This window comes from Protopterus annectens, chromosome 1.part0 (genome assembly GCF_019279795.1).
Source record: "Protopterus annectens isolate FY-2018-M chromosome 1.part0, PAN1.0, whole genome shotgun sequence".
NCBI classification, from domain to species: Eukaryota; Metazoa; Chordata; order Ceratodontiformes; family Protopteridae; genus Protopterus; species Protopterus annectens.
In genome coordinates, this window is record NC_056725.1 from 849,741,508 (window position 1) to 849,764,700 (window position 23,193).

General features: G+C 40.2%; 1 protein-coding gene across 1 annotated transcript in view; it reads left to right on the forward strand.

The window, feature by feature from the left end:
* The window catches only part of TMEM242 (transmembrane protein 242), a 282,085-nt gene that overhangs the window by 855 nt on the left and 258,037 nt on the right, over window positions 1-23,193 (forward strand). The gene's annotated exons all lie outside the window — the stretch shown is intronic.

Below are 23,193 nucleotides of genomic sequence, written 5' to 3' on the forward strand. Positions count from 1 at the left end.
AATACTGATTTTATAAACTTGAAAGATTACTAGTAGAACAAGTTTTGCATTAGCGTGCTTTTTTTTTGAAACTCAAATAGCAGTCATTATTTATTAACTGCAATCCTCAATGGCTTGCCAAAAAACATACATTTTACCAGGAGCAGGCCAAAACTATGAAGCAGAAATATGGACATTCTGAGAACTTCTGAACGGTGGAGAGGTATGGTGGTGTCATGGTCGTGAAATGGAGGGTAGTGGTTACCTTAAGAAGTTGTACCTCCCAACTAAAGTATAATTTCTTAATATTAGTTGTAGTGAATGAAATTTTAAGTATGTGCACATGCATGTGTATATGCAACTGTGTCTGTGTGTAATATGCTTTTAATTTCATTCTACCTGGTTTCCTTCTCTGTGGTTATTTCTTGCCACTGGCTTCAGGACAGAATATGGTTTGTATTTCTTGATAGGTTACAGTAAGGAGTTGGTACATCTGTCTGCACATGTTTGTTTAAATGTATGCAGTTGTATACTTTTATTTTTTAAATATTTGTCTTATTCTTTTGGTTGAATATTTTTGTGGCCACAACACCTTCTGATCTGCTTTTGTCACCAAAGCAGCATTTTTGTGTCATGGGTAAAAAGGTATAACAAGAATGTATTTTTCTCACATAGCAGGCCTTTTTGTGCATCATATAAATGTAACAAGCCTCTTTGGTACTTGGCTCTTAAAAAAAGAAGTTTACAGAAACTGCCATTTTGTCTTGGCTGTAGAAGCTAAATTCAGAATTGTAAATAGGCATGCTCATGTAGTTGGTATAATGAGTGTTCTGCAGTGTGAGGGAAAATATATATATTTTTAAGAGGAAGAATTCCTATACTAATATCACTTGACTAACTTTTTACATTTTTCATATTGGCTGAAGTAGCATATGCCATGTTTTTCCATAATGGAGTTTCCTTATTGTTGGAGTTTCTGGCCTGCATGATGCAGATTGTAGATTGATATATTTAAAGCTTGACCTGCATAATGCAGATTGTAAATTGATATATTTAAAACTTTTCGTGTGTATTTCTAAGTGTGTGTGTGTGTGTGTGTGTGTGTGTGTGTGTGTGTGTGTGTGTGTGTGTATACGTGCGCAATCCCGCGTGTGCAATGTTTTCTCAAAAGTAAACGAGCTTGGACATTTCTGGATAAATTTGTATATGGTAAAAAATTTTGGTGATCAAAAACAGGCAGTTGGTGGCAGTGATTGTGGACTATAATGTTATGATGCTCTGATGCCATCTTTGCTTGTGAGTCAGTAATGGAAGTTAAATATATTATCAGCTGGAATCCCTAAAAAATACGTTTTTTTTTGCTTTTTATGTTAACCTTAATGTTATGAAGAATATTTTGGAATATATGAAAAAGAGAACATTGAATACCATATGCAAAACAAATTACATACAAGAAAAAGTAGCTAAATATTTAATGTCAAAATGAATGAAACTCAACGTCTGAATAATTCTGCAAGGATTAAGAAAAAAATCTGTATGTTGCATGTATTTAATCATGAATACTCTACTGCATGTTGGCATTCTGCTTTCAATCTGCAAACAATATTGCACTTTTGGGCACTTTTGGTGGCTGTATCCATAAGTGCAAAACTGGCAGAATGAATATATTGTCACTTTAGAACAATCTGAAGGAATAAGAATAACAATTGACCCCCGAGTACTCTGCAGGTGGCAGGCAGAATGAAAGTGGTTTTGACCAATATGGCCACACTAATCTTAACTCACTGATAGTTCTCTCGCTTACCAATATTTTGTAAATGTGAAATGTTGAAGAACTATAAATCTGCACTAGCCTTTACAGTATCATTTCATATTTATTGTTCCTCTCCATAATTCAGCTTTTTATTTTTGTATAATTCTGTTGAGAAAGTTTCTCAGACTGTTGAAAAACAGAACTATGTCTTGAAATAGTTTCTTCATTTCTCTAGTGTTGTAGGGAGTTGGTTATTTTTCTCCTCTTCAGATTCTGTTGGCAGTAGACTTTGATATATACTATTTATATTTAAAAGAGATTGTATTACACTGGATAAAAACAGGATATTCATGAAGTATATTTCATTTTTGTTCCTTTATATTTTGAGTTGTAGATGTTGGATGTTAGTGTTTAAACTAAATAAGGATGTTAGTGTTTAAACTAAATAAGGAAGAGCACTGAACAAATTTCATAAACAAGTCTGTGCTTTTTATATGAAAATAATTAAAAGATTCACTGCTTCCTGTTTGCAAGCTCCAGGGTGGTAGAGGTTTAAAGTCCTTACTGTAGCCTTTGCAACTCAAGTTTGAATATTGGCTTGGGTGCTTGATGGAGCTGGGAGGGGTATAGTCTGTTGCTTGTAATAGCCCTTCGGAGGAATGGGCAGGCCAACAACCCGAGTATGCTTGCAGTCCTCCGAGCTGCCAACAGGCAGTGGTCTTCATTAAGCTAGACTGAGCAAGTGTACAGGAGTGTGCATTTGGAGATGCTGGAAGGTGTTGTGGCCCCCACAGTGATGTAGGTCTTATGTCCCTCTATCCGGGGGGAGGGGGAATAGGCTGATTAATTAAAAAATGGCATCATTGCTGGGATGCCACTGAGGGCATAAGCAATCCTTGTGGCTAAGGAAATGACACCCCTCCCCTCAGATGCCTCTCACTCTAATGGATTTGTAGTTGATCTCTGTCACTGGGGAATGAATGTTGACTGGTGTAAGGGCAAAAAGCATACAGGAAAAAAAACACTACCCCATACTTGATCTATGAGGAAGCAGAGTAGTGGAAGTTAATGTTTCTTATTTTGTAATGGGTTTCTCAGTAAATTAAAACGGTGACAAATTGGGGTACCTGTGCTGTTTAATGGTAAAATGATAAAAGAGTAAAATGGTTTAGGTTGTTTGTTTACTGTTGGGTAGGGGGCACAATACATTTTTAAGAAACCAGCTGTTAGGATACTTTATTAATATTTAACTTTTTTTGGTATTTTGATAAGTTGGAAGCTTTGCCTGAATAATTGCCCATGTTTGTTTGTGTCTTTCGGCTTTTCCCGGTTAGGGGTCGCCACAGCGGAACTCCGGTCTGCTAATGATTGGCAGTAGATTTTTATGTACTGGCTTACCGGGCCTAATGCACAACCTTCAACGAAGGAACGCCCATTCATGCATGTCACCACACAGAAGATGCTCTAACTGAGAATCGAACGGGCAACGTCTAACTGTGAGGCGACAACGCTACTGCAGCACCACCACCACGAGATCTATGTGAATTTCCTTAAATGTTGACAATAATAACTGAGATGATGAACCGTGCACTATTTGACAATATATACTTCTGAACAAGATTTAAAGACTGTGAGGACAACTTTGAATGTTGAAGATGATATGTTAGATTTTATTTATATTTTGTCAATCGGGGTAGTTCTAATAGAGTACTGGCCTCTTTTCAGGGGAGACCCAAGGTGGTACTTGTACTACTATGGGAAATTTGGCCAGGGCATCAGGAAACTTCCCCAGCACTTTTCAATAGCTTACATGAAATTTTACATGCACTGGAGCTGCCAACAACTCAAGCAGATGGGACCTCAATTTAACTTCCCATCTAAAGGGAGAATGTATTTAAAGTATTTGCTCATTTGTTTATTTGCAAAGTAGTATTTTTTTTGATAGTCTTCTGTAATGATGGAAAATCTCAAAAGCTGCATTAAGTAAAAAAGTCTTTGATACTCATTTAAATCTGTTTTTTTGGAGGTGGCCCCCATTCTTGTAGACCTTTGATGGGACACCGCCAATTGTCCACATTGTGTATTAATTCCCTATAGAGGGAATCTTTGGTGGACCCCAGTAAACTATCAAACTTCATGTTGTGCTGTATAGTTCTCCTACTACCTCCCCAAGGTTGGTCATGACTTTGGATTATGGTAAGGGTAAGCTTGCTGCAACGCCATTCTCCCTTGATGAGAGAGCAGGTGACTTATTCCCACACCGCCTTGCCTGGCCTTCTGACCAGCACCACTAAAAATTTCCGAAATGTGAACAATGGAAGCAGATACCCTTCCTTTCTGCAAACAGGCCAGAACCCTGTTAATTCTATTGAGTGTGAAGAGGTTAAGCCAGAACACAGAATTCTGTATAACTGAAGGAGCCTAGGAAAAAAAAATAAATAGAAGGGAAATACTGACGATCTAGTGGTAACCAAATTTGTATTACTTGTGCCTCAGGAGCTTTGTGCAAACAGGCCAGAACCCTGTCAATTCTTCTGCATTTGAAGAGGTTAAGCCAAAACACAGAAGTCTGTATAACTGAAGGAGCCTAGAAAAAAAAAATAAATAAATAGAAGGGAAATGCTGGCGATCTGGCGGTAACCAAATTTTTGTTACTTGTGCGTCAGGAGCATAGATATGTGAGAGATGGGTCTGAATCCCTCACCACTTTGTCCCAGTTATGATACACGGTATAGACTGGTGGTTGACTAGATTGTATCCATTAAGTCAAGAAATGGATACCTTACTGAGAAACGTATGGTTCGGGACCTCCTTTGAGTGTTACAATGTGTAGTTTTTAAAGTGAGGTTCTTTGGCCTGGTGCTTCATCCAGTGCTGTTTCCTTTAGGTGTAAGATGTTTGACTTTTGATATGGGGTGCCAAATAATTTCTTCACAGGTAGTGCTAAAATAGGATCCACTCTGAATGGGATGTTGGAGGAAGTGGTTGAACTTCACTGGACAAAAATTTGTAGCTGGATAATAACATTGTCTGCGGCCATGGAAATTGAGAAGTGATATGCACTTCACTTGAGGCTTTGCATACCAGTTTTCTTTAATGTGCACATATAGATGTCCTGAAGATAGTTTGTGGGGAAGGAGGCTTATATTGATTGAAAGCTCCCTAGTTTGTAGTTTCAGTCAAAGTATCTTCTGCTGTCAGGACTGTTGGCTGTACTATTTCTGTATTCTTTCTTTCTTTCATTCTTTCTTTCTTAGAGAAATGAGATTGTTATGCCTTTATGTTGACCATTTAGTAGAACTCTTCCAGATAATTCATTTTATGAGACTGCTTCTGGAAAAAAGAAATATAAAGTTTATTAAAATTATCCAGAAATGAGTTGCCAGAAGTTTGAATGGGCTGTTGGATATGCCTCATAGTGGGGTACAGCTGCATTTCATAATGAGTAGTTGAGATGTAACAGATTTAACTGTGTAGAGTATGGACCTCTGTTTGTTTTCTTTTATGTTATAATTTATGTGAAGTTGTATTGCAATTTAAAATTTGAGGCCTTAATAAAGATATTTTAAAATTACAAAAAATGTGTGGTAGTGACAGCTGCATAATACCTTCCAAGATTATGGAACAAGCTTTCCACTACTCTCAGGGGAAAATCATTTGTTTTCATTTCTTTACAAATAATAATTGTAAATATTTTATTCTTATTGTTAATTTGATATTCAAAAATATTTACATTAGTTTAGCTCTATATTGAAATATAGTTTTGTGTGTATGTAGAAAAATCTCTTTTTAACAGTTGTGATTTTCACTTATGAATTTCATCTGTTTGAAGTAGTTTGTAATGTAGCATTATAGACTTGAAGTTTTGTGTGCATATATAGTGTATGTACATATGTGTATGTGTGTATATTAGATATATAGATTATATATATATATATATATATATATATATATATATATATATATATATATATACACATATGTGTGTGTGTGTGTGTATATATATATATATATATATATATATATATATATATATATATATATATATATATATATATGTGTGTGTGTGTATATATATATATATATATATATATATATATATATATATATATATATATATATATATGTATATATATATGTACATATTGTATGTTGGGTACATGGGAAACAGAACATGACAGGACTATTTGCATCAGGCTATGCCATTCAAGCTTCTTAAGCTACTCTGTTATAACATTTGATGCAGTGAGCCTGTTTCCACATCCCAAAAATGACACCATCAGACTGAAAGAGACACATGAAAGAAAACCGTTGTTATTCTAACGACTAACAGTATTCTTTTTTTCATATTTCAAAACAAAATCTGGGGTGTCACAGTGCATGATGGTGTCATATGTCTTCCATGATTGTGCTAAGTTGTGAAGTTAAGTGAAGTTATATTTTCAGTGATTAAAAAATGCACTATAATGTCAGTGACTGAGTTTGTGAAGGTGGTATCTGTGTGACAGTGGCCAAAAAAGTGGAAATGTTAGTTGAATTATTGACGATGGAAGAAGTGAGAAGTAAGATAACCACTGCAGCTGCATTCTGATGATGTTAAAAATGAATTCATTTGAAAGTTAATGTGACAACTGAGAGTTTTGAAGAAGCAAATTGGATTTGTGGCCCATATTTGAATTACTGTGTGGATAGCTAAAGAGACTAGAATTGCTTGAAGTGGACAGACATTATTATGTTTTTACACAACCATCACCTGTCAGTAATGCCCGTTAAGATGAGAAATCTGGATGGTCAGGTAGAATATTTGCAGCAGAAGTTTGTTGTAATGGAGAATAAGGCTCAAAGGAAGAATGTGAGGAAATTTACAGTGGTAAACCTAGAATGATTTTTTATCTGCAGACTAATATTAGTTTCACACTCCTTACCTCAATTTTATTTATTCCAAAACATCATATCTAATGACTGTCAAACACTGTACATGAACTGTTTGCATACTAGAGGTTTTATGCTTGGAATTTTCTTCCTGGGTCTCTGCTGAAAATGAACTTTGCTCAGTTGGGCTTTCTCCCATCAAACAGAGAAATAATCAATCCTGAAAGGTAAGGGAGGCTGATTTGATTATATGGGATTAGTAAATCCAGCTGAGTTTCTGTCTTGGTGGAGGAGTTGGAGAAGGAGTGGGAGTAGAAATAAGAGGCAACTAGAAAGGAAAGGGTATATCTGAAGAAAGCTTCTGGGCTGACAATATGAGAAATTTCAGTGTATTTTAAGGACACAAGTTGCACTTGAGATGGGTACTCTGGAGTAGTGGTACTGCTCCGTTGGCTCTAAATTAGTAGAAGTAAGTAAAATCTAGGCTTTTCTTTAGAATTATTGAAATTAATGACTGCATAAGTTTGAAGGGGACCTCATAAAATGATATGTTAACAAATGTTATGACAGCCTACTCATTATTGAAGGTTGTTTTTAAATATTTTTTTCTACAGAGAAGTAGTGTAACTATTGGATATTTATAGGTTATGTGAAAGATAGCATGTGAGTTATTTTTCATCTAGGTCATTAATGTAGCCATGAAGGTTACTGAAGCATGCCATTAGAGTTCATTTGTGTTTCAGAATCGTACGTTAATTTTATTCTGTGATTTATTATCAAGATAATAAGAAATAATGCTGTATGATGTAGTTGCACTGATACAATAAGAATGGATAATAGGGTAATATTTTGTAATCTTTTTCTAGGTAACTGGTATATTATTTCTACGTTGTGAAAAGAATGGTATTTCAAATGCCAAAGTTAGTTTCTTCTTTTTGTGTGTTTTTTGGACTATATATGATTTGTAATATTTATTGTCATGTGCAATAGCCAGTAAATGAGATTTTTCAAAAGGTAAGTTGGGGTGAATGCTCCAGTATTGATCAGTTTTATATGGACGTATGTATGTTTGGGGAGGTTCTGTAACATACAAGCAGAGCTGACTTCCATTGAGTCCTGCTGTGATAAAGAGCATACTTCTTTCTAGTATGAGATACAGCAGTACCTGCAGATACCACTGTTGAGATTCTACAAGCTTTCTGTTGTACCTGCTACCTGTAGAGGTCATGTGGTGTTTACTGCATAATTTTAAGTATCTGATGTAATGCAGGAGTCTAGGAATATGGAAAGCATCAATCACAGTTAATACAGAAGAATTGCTCAGCATTTCGTAGTGGAGCATCATTATGATGCTTGCAGATGCCTTGTGTAACCCTTGTGGTAATGGGTGGCCATCAAGTACAGAAACTCTAGCATGGAAAAATATCCTGTGTTTTATCTCAAATCTCTTTTATAGCAAAATATGAGCCCCTTCTCAGATGTTTGTCATTAGGATCATTGCCACAGTAACCTTCACTATACGGGTTATAGCCTGCCAAGGATATAACATTCAGTCCACCAGCCAGCTTCCAAAGCTTCAGGGCACCTTTTCTGCACTCAAACCATTAGTCACTTCCAGTGGGCTCCTCTTGTGGGCTCTGTGGGATCTATGCTGATCTAGCGCTTTACATTCCTGTGTTTCCTTTGGGGAAGAAAATCTTCCATGTCTAATTTTTCATGTCATAAAGTTAACTTTTTCTGTTAAAATATTAAATTTGAACTAGGAAAAAAGTGCTTTTGTTGACTGTCGCATGACATTTAGTAACTTTTTACTTTTGTAGAAAAAAGTTGTTTAAACTAATTTAAAACTACTTTTTCCCTGAAAAAAAGTTATTTTACTTCTGATGGCTGTAGTAAGTGTTTGTTTAAAGTGCTTTTTACTGCATTTCTTGTGGAGAAAAGTTTTTTTTTCATTACTTACCTAAGTTAACCAACTACTGCTTCCAGGCTTCCCCGGTACTCCTGCATGTTTATGGAAAAATCTACCAGTTCCTCAATTTTTCCTTCCAGCCATAAAAGGAAGAAAATTAATAAACATCCTTGGCAGCCACCGCAGACTGCTAAAATGCCTCAGCTGCAGATGGGCATCTATGCTGTGGCCATTTCTTTAGACCATTCATCTTTTTTCTTGGCTCCATCATGTGTAGTCTCTGTGGCCATCATGGACTAAGAGTTAGACACATACTGTGCAACTGTTGAAGTACCATTGGGGGGTTAAGGGAGAGCCACGCTTGTCAGTCTCAGAAGAAGGGGCGGGGAATACTCCTCTGCCTAGCCAGAATGTTGTTGTTGTTGTTTGTCTTTCGGCCTTTCCCGGTTAGGGGTCGCCACAGCGGAACTCCGGTCCGCTAATGATTGGCAATTGATTTTTATGGTGTCGTTGCCAGCCCAACCTTCAACGAAGGCACACCTATTCAACGCATGTCTTTCGAATGCCCACTCGACCGCAGGGAGGACATGCAGACTCCACACAGAAGGCACTCCCAACCCAAGCCAAGAATCGAACGGGAGAACCTCTTGCTGTGAGGCAACAACGCTACCGCTGCACCACTGCGGAAGTCTCTGCCTATGCTGTGCTTATTTCTAGAAAAGTTTTTCTTGACAAAAGTGGGTCTGATCCTTCAGAATATCCTGTCAAAAAGTTCGACATATTTCTTCATCACTTTGGACAGGAGTGATTTATTGGACATAGCTCATGGTTTAGTTCAGAGTCTTGATCCTTCCACTTTAGCTGTTTCTGGTAAAAGAAAAGGAAATTCTTCATTTTCTAAAAAGTTCAAGTTTTTTAGTCAAAAATGGTTGTGAAGGGATAGATTCTATTTTACCTTCTCAGGTTTCTGATTTATATTCTGAGGGGAGTGTTGCTTCTGCCAGTCCCTGTGAAGGAAATCTTTCTCTGAAATTATTTCCAGAATTAATCTGTTGATTTCAGTGGGAACATAATGATACTCCACTGTCTCTGAAGAAGGATTGTATTATAATTTATTATAACTGTATTTTCCCAAACCTACTCCAGTTTCTCCTGTTCTTTCGGCAGTGAAGGATGTTTTACAGCTTGTAACTTGCCTGGCAGTCAACTTGCTGCCCCCAAGGAAGAGGACTTTGCTGGTGTTCACTGCATAATTTAAATATCTAATATAATCCCGGGGTCTAGCACTTTGCAAAGCAGCAATCCCAGGAATGCAGAAGAACTGCTGAGCATTTAGTTGTGGAATGCATTCAGATGCATTGTATAAGCCTTGTGGTATGGTATGGCCATCAAGTACATAAACTGTAGCATAGACAAACATTCACTGTTTTATCTAAAATCTTTGTTTATCAAAATGTTCTTAGTTTTCCAAATCTACAGTAGTATGAATAGTAATAGAGAGTTTTTTTGGAAGCACTTGATTTGATGTTGCAGCTTCACACCGTTGAAATACCATCCATCCATTTTCAAATTGGTTTGCCCTTGTGAGGGTCATAGTGGTAGCAAACTGAGCAAGGAATACTAGGCGTTCCTGTCACTAACAGTCCGTATCTTGTCTTGTGAAATCATTGGGTGTTCCCCAGGCAAGCCAGGAGATATAATCTTTGTAGCATGTCCTAGGTCTGCCCTAGGACATCCTCCAAGTAGGATGTTCCTTTGACGCCTCTTTCACACTTAGGTTGTATTCTCATTAGATGCCAGACCACTTTGCCTGTCTTGTTTCAACCTGTGGAAGTACCAAGTACAGTTGTAAATTCTTCTGAATTGTGGAGTGCCTCACTCTGGGATGGAAAAGGGAATCTGGCAGCTCCACAAAGGAACTTCACTTCTTTCAACTGAATCTGTGATCTTTTCTTTGCGCTCATTATTCAGAAGCTAAGAGGTGATGATGAGCTACAGACTGACTAATAAATTGAGAGCCTTATCCTACAATTCAGATCTCACTTCACCACCACAGTTCAGTACAATATGTACAGTACTAGTGCCAGTGTAATGATATACATGTCAGTCTCCTGATCCTCTTCTACTTTTCCTTCATAAAAATAGATAGTAAAGCTCCACTACTTGAGGTAATTGCTTCCCTTATATCTGCAGGAGGCAGCCACTGTTTTCTGGGAGAGAACAATGACCTCTGATTTGGAGGTTCTAATTTTCAATCCACCCTCTTTATAGTAAGCAGTGAACTGCTGACATGTATACAGGGGCCAGATGAAGTCAGGAGTGCAGTACTGTCTGGAAGGATGCAGCACTCGGACTTCCAAACTGGATGTTCTTCAGATTATACTGATGAACTGCTCTACCTTTGCCAGTATCCTTGCAAGAACAAAGAGTTAATCCATGAGTAAAAATGTCCTAGACTAAGTCTACATTGCTCCTCCTGAATTAGATGTTTAGCTTTGAGATGAAGTTCCCAGCATCCCTGCATTGGTTTACTCAGATGTTAAGGAGTGTTATCCATCTTTAAATGGAACAGACTGTCTTTTGCCCACTTTACCATTCCAGTCTGAATGATTCTACCAGTTGCTTCCATTCATTCCACCATGGGAGCAAGAGCCGGGTTTCAGCAGTCCAGAAGAGAACCCTAATGCTCATTATTTTCTTTACCAGTAAGATCTGTCCGCCCATTTTTTGCCACACAGTAGGGACAGCCAGGTGAGTGGGAGTGGCCCAGTCCACAAATCCTACATAATGTCCTAGCTGCTCCCCTGACAGTTTGCTTGCTTCTTTGTGTCCTTCTGCCAAGGAAAGGCATGTGCATTACAGTGTTTGCCTAGTTATGTGGTGCACCCCTCGCAGTATGTACTTGCTAGGCTTCTTGCTGAGGGTGATAAACCTGCACTCCTGCAGGTGTAAACAATGCAGCAGCCTGAGCTGCCATACCCCCTCCCTCCCAAGGATGTGTTTGTCAGTGGTGTCAGCCACAGCCACTCACTCCCATCCTTCCCTGCTGGGTTCTTGAGGTGCCTCTTCGGGTGCAACACAAATTGAGGCACAGTCAAGGCTTCACCTATCTAAGCCATAGGGCTGGGGCCCTTCTGTCCGCCCCCACCACTTTTTTAATGGAAGCCACCATTTCGGAATGTTAGACCAGAGCTTCTGTCTCCATCTCTCTTGCAGAACTGAAAAGATGCATTTCTGTGACACAGCAGTATTATCCTGCATTTCTTTTGGCATTTTTAACTTGGTTGCATTCAGTCCTAGAACCTTGGCACTTTGTAACTGTTTAATTGTCATAATGACCCCATGGGAATAAACTGGCCTTCTTTTACCAGTTGCTTCTGACACAGTCTCTTTAAAAATGATGGCATATCTCACAGGCTCAGGAGTTCCTCAGAGTGTTCTTTCCACCTCCTGACAGTATTCAGTTCAAGCCAAGCATTTCTTCACCCTTACTGACGCTTGTATGAGCTTTATCACCCTCCTACCCAGGTCACTGGAAGTTTTGCCAGAACATCTTTCGAGACTAACCAAAACTTATTCTCCATGGTCTTTTCAAATGCCATACTGTTCCTTGGTTTCAGCAATTGTCACATCTGCCATCTTCCTAACCTGTCAGTACATTTCAGAGTGCCCCACTGCCTGATTGACTGAGGTGTTGGATAGTGTCCATTTGCCCACCCTTTATAATATGATAGAAGCTCATGAACTCATCCCACACAGAAGCATTTGCTAGATGTTCCTAGGTCACTCACTCTACATGTTTGGGTTTTCAGCATCTGTTTTGCCACTGTACCAGCTGTCTGTTCCATCTCACCACCAAATGGTGATTATTTCACAGCTCAGCACTTCTCTTGCTGTGAGTGTCCAGACCATATGGCCTTGAATCTGATGTCATGAGTAAAAATATAAGCATCTTTGTGTTCAGATGGCGTGATTTGCCCACTTTACCATTCCAGTCTGAATGATTGTACCAGTTGCTTCCATTCATTCCACCATGGGAGCAAGAGCCGGGTTTCAGCAGTCCAGAAACTGACTAGCAGAGAGGTCCGGTAACGTTTCACCATTCAGGTTTAGATCACTAAGCCATTCAATCCATTCATGCTCCTTTGGTTATTATGACCTCCCTATGTATTGTCTCAGTGAAATAAGTCCAGCCACAGGAATGGGAGGCTTCTAGGTGTTTATAGTCGGTTTTTAATCTTGCTTTCTCAATGTTATCAACTTAAAAAGTAGATGGTTATACTTTACAATTGTATATATCCCTGCCCACTTGCAACAATCTGAAGTAAAACCTGGTAGGATGCAGGCATGTACATTCCATGTAGGTCATAAATTCCATAGTAATATTTATTATTTTTGTTACAAATTGTTACTTTCCTCAGTATAGAAGTGCTACACATCAGTGCTATAATGAAGACTTTTGCAGGTCCATGTGAGCAAGGACACAAAATCCCTGTGCCCTTATTCAGTCTGTCATTACTTTTTTCTAAATAATTATCTAATTCTGATTGTAGAAGAACTAGCTTTGCAGCAAACCACAGACAGCAAAAGAGGAACTCCCTACAAATACTTGTTCTGTTTTAAATCCTAGGCAATAGTCCCTGCCTCATGCCATAGTCTTGGCATTCCTTTGACCTTCTTCTCGTAGTGCTTGCTTCTGGACTTCATTTCAGAGCCTGTTCTGTAGATGCAGGTGGTGGAAGGTTTTTCACTTGTTTGAGATTTAGCTGCAACAATGGTTTCATTTTGCAATCGGTATCAATTACCTGAGGTCTAGTCTTCTGACCCTTACCATCTCCTTTTTGTGTGACCAGTCCGTAGCTGACATGGCTCCGGCTTCTTGCCTGTTCCCCAACTGTCCTCTGTCATTCTCTACCTTCCTCATTGGATTTGCCCTTTGCAGCCAAAACAAAACTGCCTATGTGTTAAAAGGTCTTACTGCAACAGGACTGCAAAGACAAACACCGGGAGAGAGGAAAAGTAAAAGGAAATGGAGCATGCTTGCAGGCTGTGTGGGACATGAAGACATGGGTGATTGACATTGTATATAGGCTCCCAGGTGCAGCCTGAGAAATGCCAGTAGGTTTAGAATAATGAAATGAACAACTAGGGTCATATACAACTTCAGCTTGCCAAAATACAGTGGGGCGTTCTGGCTTCAAGTATTGGTGAGTAGAATGAGCTGGAAGAATCCTATACCTAGGCTAGATTTGAGCAGAATATCACAGAGGTTGCTAGGAAAGAAAGAGAATGTTGATCACAAAGTCACACAGAGCTCAGGAGTGGGAAGAACTCCACTAACAAAAAGTGACCTACTATTCTGTGGTTCATTCTAATAGTGTGTGTGAAAGAGAGAGATTTGTAGGGAGCAGCACTGAAGTATACAATTAGTAGCTGGACTGCAGAAGGGTAGCAGCCATATCTTCTGACTGCATAGGAGACTAAGCAAGGTACATGGGCTAGGAAGAGTAATGGAAGTGTATAAAAGGGGGATCTGAGGCAGGGCTAATGAGATAAAGAACATTAGGAGGAGAAGAAGGAAACCTATGTAGCCAAAGAAGGATATTAAGGGAGTTCCCAACAAAGAAGGAGAGGGGTATGGGCTGTACAAAATAGCTGGAGGAGGGGAGGGTTCTTGGAAGAGTAGCTATTTGAAGGACCATTAAACCGGTAGAGGAAGAAAAACAGAAACTGAGGCAAAACATTGAAAGAGGTTGAACTGCTTTGGCTGCTTTAGGTTTTGGATGTTCACTTTACCCAAATTATCAATTTAGTTTGTGAAATAGCAGAGCAAGCTCCCACTGAACATCGTTTCCCCATTTTTGCTTCTGCAGTCATTTTTTCTGGTGTGCATTAGCATTCTTACAGGCCATCTGACTGCTTGTAGAGTCCAACTCCTCATGAAAATACCAAGATCTCCCTGTTTAGCCCATGTTTATTGAGTGTATCATTCATATAAAGACACACAGCCGATCAGTTAGCATCTACAAAGTTTATCAGATCTTGCCACCAGGAAACCAGTAAAAAATTAAGTGCAATTCAAAAGCTGTGTAAAAGGTTGATTCATTTTATTAGATATTTCAGGTAGTATACCATCACCATCACAATAAATACTATCTATCCAAAGCATGACAAACAGCCCTGTTGAGACTTTATTTTTGGGGTTAAGTTTAACTCATCAGAAACTGTCTGGGTGTACTGTTTCAGTCAAAAGAAATGCCTGCAAACAGTGTGTGACACATGCTTCACAGACATTTGATATCCACAGAACTCATGTGGGCCCCAGTTATTCTGTTTTCTTCATCAATATATAATGTGGGGCTTAATTTGCTTATTGATTAAAAGACATTTAAGCAACTTTCTTACTGCCTTCTTGTCAGTTATGACCTGGCCATGAAATATTCTGGTTGTTTGATTTGATCTGCAAGTTATTCACGGTTTCATTTGTTACGTAGGTCCATTTACAGTAACGTTTCCTGGGCAACTCCAGAATAGCATTCCTCTGTGGAATAAAGTGATTTGATTAATCATCTCTATGTAATTCTGTACTGTTCATCAGCTGATGTAGCTTCATTAGAAGTATTGGTTCTGATGACGTTATTAGCTGCAGACTTCGTTATTTTTTGCCTGGTTAAAACTCAAGTGTTATTTTTATGTCTAATTATGGGATCATTGGGGCACAATTGCATGCTTTGCATTTGTGCTTTGGTCACCAAAAAAAAGGCAGAATGTGTTCATAAGATATAAGTTTATCAAGTCCTGAAAGACTATCAGTTAAAACTTAAAATGTAACAGGTCTGAGACATGTCAGACATTACATCTCTCATGTTGTATATCAAGAGGCAGGGAGGTGCATGATCGCATTCCCTTTTCAATCTAGCCATGACTGCCTGACAAAGACAGAGAGGGAACACTGTGCACTCAGATGACATAAAGGCAATCATTAATGTTAAGTTGTCTATGTCGCCTTCATTCTTGCTGGATGGGTTCAGAGCCGATCCTCGGCTCCGACTCGGCAATCTACTAAAGCTCAAGAGCTATTTACTGGCTCGAGGCCCTCCCTATATCCCACAATGCTAGGCGTCAGATCCCCAGATCTCGTTTGCCGCTTCAGCTACGAGGTTGCGATTTACTTGGCTCCAGGTCGTATTAATCTTTTTTCATATATTTAAAGTTAACTTTAGTTTTTCTTTATAATCTTTTCTTATATTTATAACTTCCCGGTTAGTGAACTCTCTGTTTACTCCCTAATATCCCCTCTTAGAAACTCATTTTAGTTAGAGAGTCCCCCTTATTTTCTCAGTGGCTAATCTCCCCTCCCTTTCCTTGTGTTATAGGGTAGTGTTAGCTCTTTTACTTTAGTACAGTTGTAGACTTGTATGTATATATTTATATATAGTGAACTGTGTAATTGTTTAATATTGTAGCTTAACTAGTACATGTGTGTGTGTGTTGTTCTGTGTGTTTAAGCACTAGTGACTTTTTTTTTCTTTGGTATCCATCATGTCTAAGGATACCAAAGTTTCAGGTTTTAAGAAGTGTGACTCGTGCTGTCAGAAGATGTCTCTGACAGACGGTCACACTTCTTGCGTTTATTGCTTGGGCCCCCTACACCTGCAGGACTCCTGCTCGGTCTGTCATGCCTTCAGCCCGAGAGTCCTGCAGGAGCGAAGGAACAAGCTCATACTGAGAGGCTTACTTAAGGCGGAAGGATCCCCGACCAAGCCTTCGTCGGGTAAATCCTCTAAGCCCGCCAAGCTGTCGGCTCCCAGTTCGGAGCCGTCGCCTGGTGGAGCACCTACCTTCTCGTCGGCTCCGGCTGGAGCTGACACCTCTAGATCTCAGTCGGCTCTGACTTTACTATCGGAACCGTCTTCGAGCCGAAAACGTTCTAGGTCCCCTTCCCTAGAATCGGTTCGCTCAGCTTCGAGGTCACCATTACTCCAATCTGATAAAAGCCATAGGTCCCACTCATCTCGGTCTTCCAGGCTATCTGGTCATGACCTAGAGAGGGTGGTTAGCAGACTCAAGTCGCAGGCCCTGGCCAAAATTTTAACCAGCCCATCTCAACAGACTGTGGCTGTCTCGGTATCTACAGCAGTTCCTCCTCTGACTCCCTCCTTGTGTTCGGAGCCGCTTGGTAACGTCGGAACCAATACCACACCTTTCGGCTCCTTCATCTGCTCCGATCTCTTCCTTGGTTCCATCCTTGGAGGGATCTGCGCGCCGAGACTCCCTCGTCGGCTCCGAGGGGGTGAGTGGCATCGGACCCTTGTCCGACCCCATTCTCCCTCTCGGAGCATCGGTGCAGGTGAGCTCAGCCCCGACATCAGCCTCTGAGCCGTCCTTCTTGGTGCCGACAGGGATTCTCATCTCCTCTGAGCGGGGACCTTCTGCTCTGCCTGACAGAGGCACCTTCGAGGTCATGAGGAGTGTGCTGACTCCTGAGTCGGCCCCTCGATCAGCCCCTTCGGCTCCTCCCCCATGGTGCCTGCATCGGTCTCTGTCCACCCTCCTGACCCCAAGCGTGGAGAGCAAACACTCCAGGTCACCCCATTGGGCGTATCTTCCTCTTCCGAGGCCTCCCCGATCCTTTGGAGGAGCACCCCCGGAAGAGAAAATGTAAGAGGAAACATGTCGACTCTCCCGATTCAGTCACAGAGGATTCGGAAGTGTCCCGAGAATCGGCTCCGAGCCCATCCAGCAAGAAAGAAGGTGAGAAGAAGACAACTAACATGGAACGTTATGGTAGGTACATAACTTCTTATTCCCTCATATCAGAACACAGTGGTGGGTCAAGTACACAGGTTGAAGGCAGATCCACATGACTGAATGTTACACAGAGATGTCATCTCTCAGCTTGTACGTTGGTAGGATGTCAGAGATAAACCCGACTGCATCTCCAAACAGACAGCTAAAAAGGTTCTGTTTAAGGACGGCCAACAAATAGTCTTGACAATAGATGTTCTCTCAATTAAATGGACAGGTCTCTTCCTATATGCATTTCCTCTCATCCCCCCCACCACTCTCAAAGGTGATCCGTAAGCCAAGGAAGTTGAGGCCAAAGTTGCTGTTGATAGTGCCCTTTTTACCCAGGCAACATTGGTTCTCCCGCCTCAAATAGATGTCCAGAGAAACATCATGCCTTGCCATTCATAGTGGAGGTTCTGTCTCAGAAGTGTGTGTGTGTGTGTGTGTGTGTGTGTGTGTGTGTGTGTGTGGGGGTTCGAACACCCTTACCTGGAAACATTGCAGCTCACAACATGGATTATCTTACTCTTTTCGCCTTCAGGCAACAATTCACAGAGGGCTTACTAAATATCCATAAAGAAGCTAAAAAGCCAGTCACTAGGAAATCCTAGTTTTCTGAATGATGATGAGAGGTTTTCCTTCTGATGCTATAGAAGGAATCAGGATCTTAACACTGAGCTGATGTCCATAATGCTCCAGTTCTTAACGGAATTGTACATTGCATGACTAGCCTATGCCTCCATTGAAGTACACCTGTAGACATCTCAGGCAGCCTGTTGAAGGATCCACCCTTGGCATATTTTCTGTCAAACATTTTCCTAAAAAAGAATTGCACTTAAGGCCACTAAGAAGAAGACGTGCGCCTCCTTGGAAATTAAATTATGACTGACCCAGTCACCTTTTGAACCTGCAGACATAACACCTATCAAGTACTTAGAAAACTGCCCTGCTGACAAGCTGACCTCAGCTGTGAGGGCATCAGAAATCCAAGGCCTGCTATACAGAGAAGTTTTCCACAAATTTCTCTTCTCACTCCTATGAAATTTGAAGTCACACTGAATGACTAAAGCGTACCATTTAACTTTATCTTAAAACATATCTGTCATGACATTGTACCAGAGTGTTTTTTTTTTTTTTTTTAAGAATATTGTTTTAATAAAATGTTAAACATTCAATAACAGTAGCTGTTCACGACAACATAACCAAAAAAAAAAAAAAAAAACGGCATGAAATCTGAACATTTGAATTGATGTGGGGTTCACCACTATATTTATACAAATCAAAAGCAACTTCACAGTAAGATCCATTTGCATTAGCAATTACAAAAGACTACCCTTTGCAAATAAGGCACAAAACATGCATTATCAAATGTAGGCAGTGAGATCAAACATTGACTTGACTCTGTTTTGTTATATTATAAAAAAAGTGTGCCATATTGTATAACTGCAAAGTATGTTTGCATTCTTGCTTTGTTTATAGTGTACGTTGTGGATTTCTGTGAATTGTGTTTTCATGTCTCTTGCAAATGATCAGATAGAACCTCTGCGAGGTAAAAATTATTAAAATGTGTGCTCTGGAAAAAAAAAAAGAAAGAAAAAAATCTCTCCTGTATTCCTAAGGTAGTGAAGAAATGTGCCCTCATTCAAGTCATTGTACTACTTTTTTTTTTGCAGCTCTATTAAACAGGGAAGAAAGAATACTATACTTCTGTGATGTGCATAGACAACTAGATATTTGTACAGAAGTACAGATAGCAGAAGTTCTGATCAGTTTTGTCTTTTAACCCAGAAGAAAGGGGGAAGCCAATATCAAAACAAACCACACACACACACACACCTAGGCTGCTGTAGCACAAGTTTCTAAGGGAAAAAACTGCAGCCTGGGCTCCAAAGCTTTTCAATACTTCATGCTGCTCCCCAAGAGTGCTCCTCTTGGGCTTAATAAGATTGATGGTCATTTGTTTCTTTCAATTTCTCAGCAGATAACTCGCCACTGGGGAGTTCCTTCCACACACATTTTACATTTTTACTATTTGTACTGGGTCTGTTTAAGAATGCCAGTATTTTGAGCTGTTTTTCTGTTTTGTCTAGACTGTCGCATTACCACGGTCTGACAGTGTGTTTTTATATTTTTATTAGTGTTCGTGATATTTCTTGAATTTTTGGGACAGAAGTGTACTATCACTAAAATTACTGTTTTTTTGTTGGGGGGTGGTGGTGCATATTGGGGAAAGTTTGTGTGTGCAGTGCTTGTGAACACCTTCATGGAAACTTACCTTACGACAGACTTCTTCCAGGTTTCTTTCTTGGCAGGCAATGGATCAACCTACTGGTCCCTCTGTTGTTTCTCCTGCTGTACCTAACAAAAATAAAACTGCTAGGGAGGCTGCCATCTCAGCGGGCTCAATCAATGCCTCAGCCAGTGGTGGGTGACTGTAGCGTTAGTTGTCTTTTAGACAACTCTGTGTTCCTCTGGTCTAGACTATTCAGCTACTGTGTTCTGGGGTTTAGTCGCATCCTGTGTGTCTGTTCAAGTGACCTTAGAGGACATGGGAGAGACACTTGCATTGGTCGCAGGAGTTTTACTGGGGAGTGCTTCCATATGTAGTCTAGGTAACAGACCCCTCTTTCTTGGGTTGAAGTGCCATCCTTTAATCAATCTACTTCTAGGGATGTCCCTCAGAAAAAGAAACAAAAACTTAAGCATACATGTGTGCTGACAGTTTTCCTGTTGATAATAATGAGTTTATTACTTTGCCCAGGTTTTTATTGCAGCTTTGAAGCCTTTGGTACAAGGTAAAGCTTATTTTTTTACACAAAAATAGTTTTGGTTGCTGAGGATTCTGATAAGGATATGGTGTTTTCTTCTCTTGTCCCAGACTCTTTTGAGGAAAGTGTTTCCGTGGTCTTCATTGTTGAAAAAATTAGCAGAATGAATTTATGCTAGTGGGAAAAGTAGAGATTCTCGATATGTTGCAAGTGGATTTTATTTATTTATTTTTATTTATTTGACATTTTGTTGACCGAGTTACTCTGACTGGGCTGAAGCCCCTTTTCAGCGGAGGCCTGGGGAGTAAAGTTCCACAACTGGTTACAGACAAATAGTATAGTAAGTACAAAGATACAGAACATCAGAAAAGTACACTGGTACAAAAAGAATAATCTAAAGATCATCTACTCTAAGGTGTGTAGTAAATTACAGAGATACACTAAACACAGTTGTAGGTATACCAAATATTTACATGAAACATTCTATACAGTCCTATACAACTGAAATCGAGCAGTACAACCCCTGTAGGTGTGGGATTGGTTAAGAGTGAGAGAGGAGCTGTAACAAGGACGGGACTGGAGGAATAGGACGTTACTTTACATAGGAACTTAGGGAGGAGATAGGTGGGGATTAGTAGTTGGTTATGAAGTGGTGAGGAGTTGAGGTTTAGCTTGGGAGTAGACGAGAGAAAAAGAGGGTTTGGGTGTGAGAAGGTTATGAGGTAAGGAGCACACTAGGAGGGTAGTTACAGAGTTAGTTCTAAAGGAGACTATGGGACTAAGGAGGTGATTACAGTGACAGATCCAAGAACTGTTCAGATAGTTTTTTGATAGCAACCTTTAATTTTTGTGGGTAGATAATATTCCTGAGTTCTAAAGGAAGTTTGTTACAAGCTGGAGCAGGAAAGTAGCTGTACAGTTGTTACCCCATTTTGCTTTTGGGTTTGTAGATTTGGAGGAGGTTTTGGTCAGTGGTATAGAGAGAGACAAGAGAAGCAATACCTGAGCAGGAGGTTGGCTGGTACAGTAAGGTATGTATGATCTGAAGTTGGGTTAGGAGTAGTTGGTAAGGAAATTCTAGCCAGTTTAGTCTTTTGAGGACAAGACGGTGGTGGGAGTTATATGCTTGACCTGTGGCAAATCTTCCACTTTGTACTCCTATTCCTCTTCTTCTGCCAGTCTTGGAGGATGATTCTGACTTTTGGCTGCAGTCAACTTTACAGTCAGTCTTTAGTCCCTAAAGGTGCAGAAAAACTTTATAAGGTGCCTCAGTCTAACAAGCATTTGTTTTTCTCGTCTCCAGACTGACCCAGCTGTTATTTACAGGTTCATAGGTGTTTTCTAGGCTAGTGACCAAAAGGGCATTTTTAAGCCTAGCCATGCATCCCAAATCTCTGACAAGTTCTGGTACCCTTGATAAATGCAAATAGGGGCTTGGGAGATGAACCATTTACAAGCAGGGGCCCAGGAGATGAACCATTTACAGAATGCCTGTGTCCATTAGAGACATAGATGCCAAACCGGGAATGAATTTACTGTTCCCCATTCAGTTGTCCAAGTTGCACTTGAATTGAGTTAGGGAGGAAGTCTGCTTCACATGGATGGGAAACCTTTTCCAGAGAAGGGGTAGTCTCTGGAATAAATACCTGTCTCTCCAGCAGGTCCTTTTTATATCACAGGCGATGTTTAAGTCTTTAGAATGGGTAATTCTGGTGCTGTTTTTTTTGTGGATCTGCAACAGGTCCATTAGGCTGGGGTCTGTCAGTACCCTGTATGCCAGGCATAGATCTCCCTTCAACATCCTGTAGAAGAGCAAATACAGTATAGGACCTTGAGGCGGTCAGCATAGGACATTTTACTTATGCCCTGTATTCTATTAGTGAGGAACTGATGTGGATGTTCCAATTATTGGATATGTCTGATTAGGTATGAGGGGGAACTGTACTCAATGATAGATCTGATGAATGATGACTACAGTGAAACAATGACTTCCTTGCACCTAGATGCTATACCTTTGTTTATAAGTTGCATAACATAGAATGATTTCCTCACTACTGTAGGCTTGTTGTGGTTAAGGGCAAGATTACTATCTGTGTGTGTCCCCAAGTCCCTGACTACTGGGTCAACTCGTAGGGATCTGTTGTCAATATTGTAGTTACCAGGGGTGGATGACTTCCCAAAGTACATTGTTATGCACTTCTTGGCATTTAGTTTTAGTCCATGACTCCGACACCAGTTTTTTGTGTGTCAGCCATTCCTGGACAACATTTGTGTTGGTGAGGGATTCTGTGACCACTCCTAATTTGCAGTTATCTAATTTAGTCAGCCAGAGGCCGTTGACATTGGCCTTGACTTCAGAGAAGTAAATGTCAAAAAGGAGCAGTCCCAGGACCGATCCCTGAGAGACTCCACATATGATTGGCCTCTTTGTAGAGGTGGACTCTGCAATTCTAACTTGCTTGGTCCCCTCTGTGAGCCAGCCAGCTGTCCACCAGGTAACATAAGGGTCTATATCTAACCCCTTGAGTTTGTCAGCAATGCCCGAGTTGGGCATTGTGTCAAATGCCTTGGCCAGGTCAAGGTAGGTAGTGTGAACCATTTTGCTCTCATCCATTGCTTTGGTGACCTTCTCAAAGAAGTCCACCAGGTTGAGCAGACATGACCTGCCCTTGACTATACCAAATTGGGTTGGGTCCAGTGTATGGAGGGTTTCTATGTCATTGTTGATCCTTTCCATGATCATTCTTTCTATGGCTTTGCATGTGAGATTAGTGTGACTTATGGGTATGTAGTTTCCAGGGTCTGTACATGGCCCACCTTTTTGCAGAAGGATGACTGTTCCTGTTCTTCATTCGTGAGGCACAAAGCCGATTTGGAGGCTACAGTTAAATAGCAATTTTTGACGGCCCGAAAGGTCATGTTTCATGCGATTTAAAAGGCATCCTGAGATAATATCTGGGGCCATTGATGCAGTGTTCTTGGCCTTAGGGAGAGCACTAAGGACCTGTTTTTTAGTAATAGCAGGGGAGAGTTATAGTTGATGGTATTTCTTCAGGGTAGATTGAGGAGGAGAGAGAGGGGTAAAGCTTGAGCTGAATTTGTCAAGACAGTAGGTTTGCTGT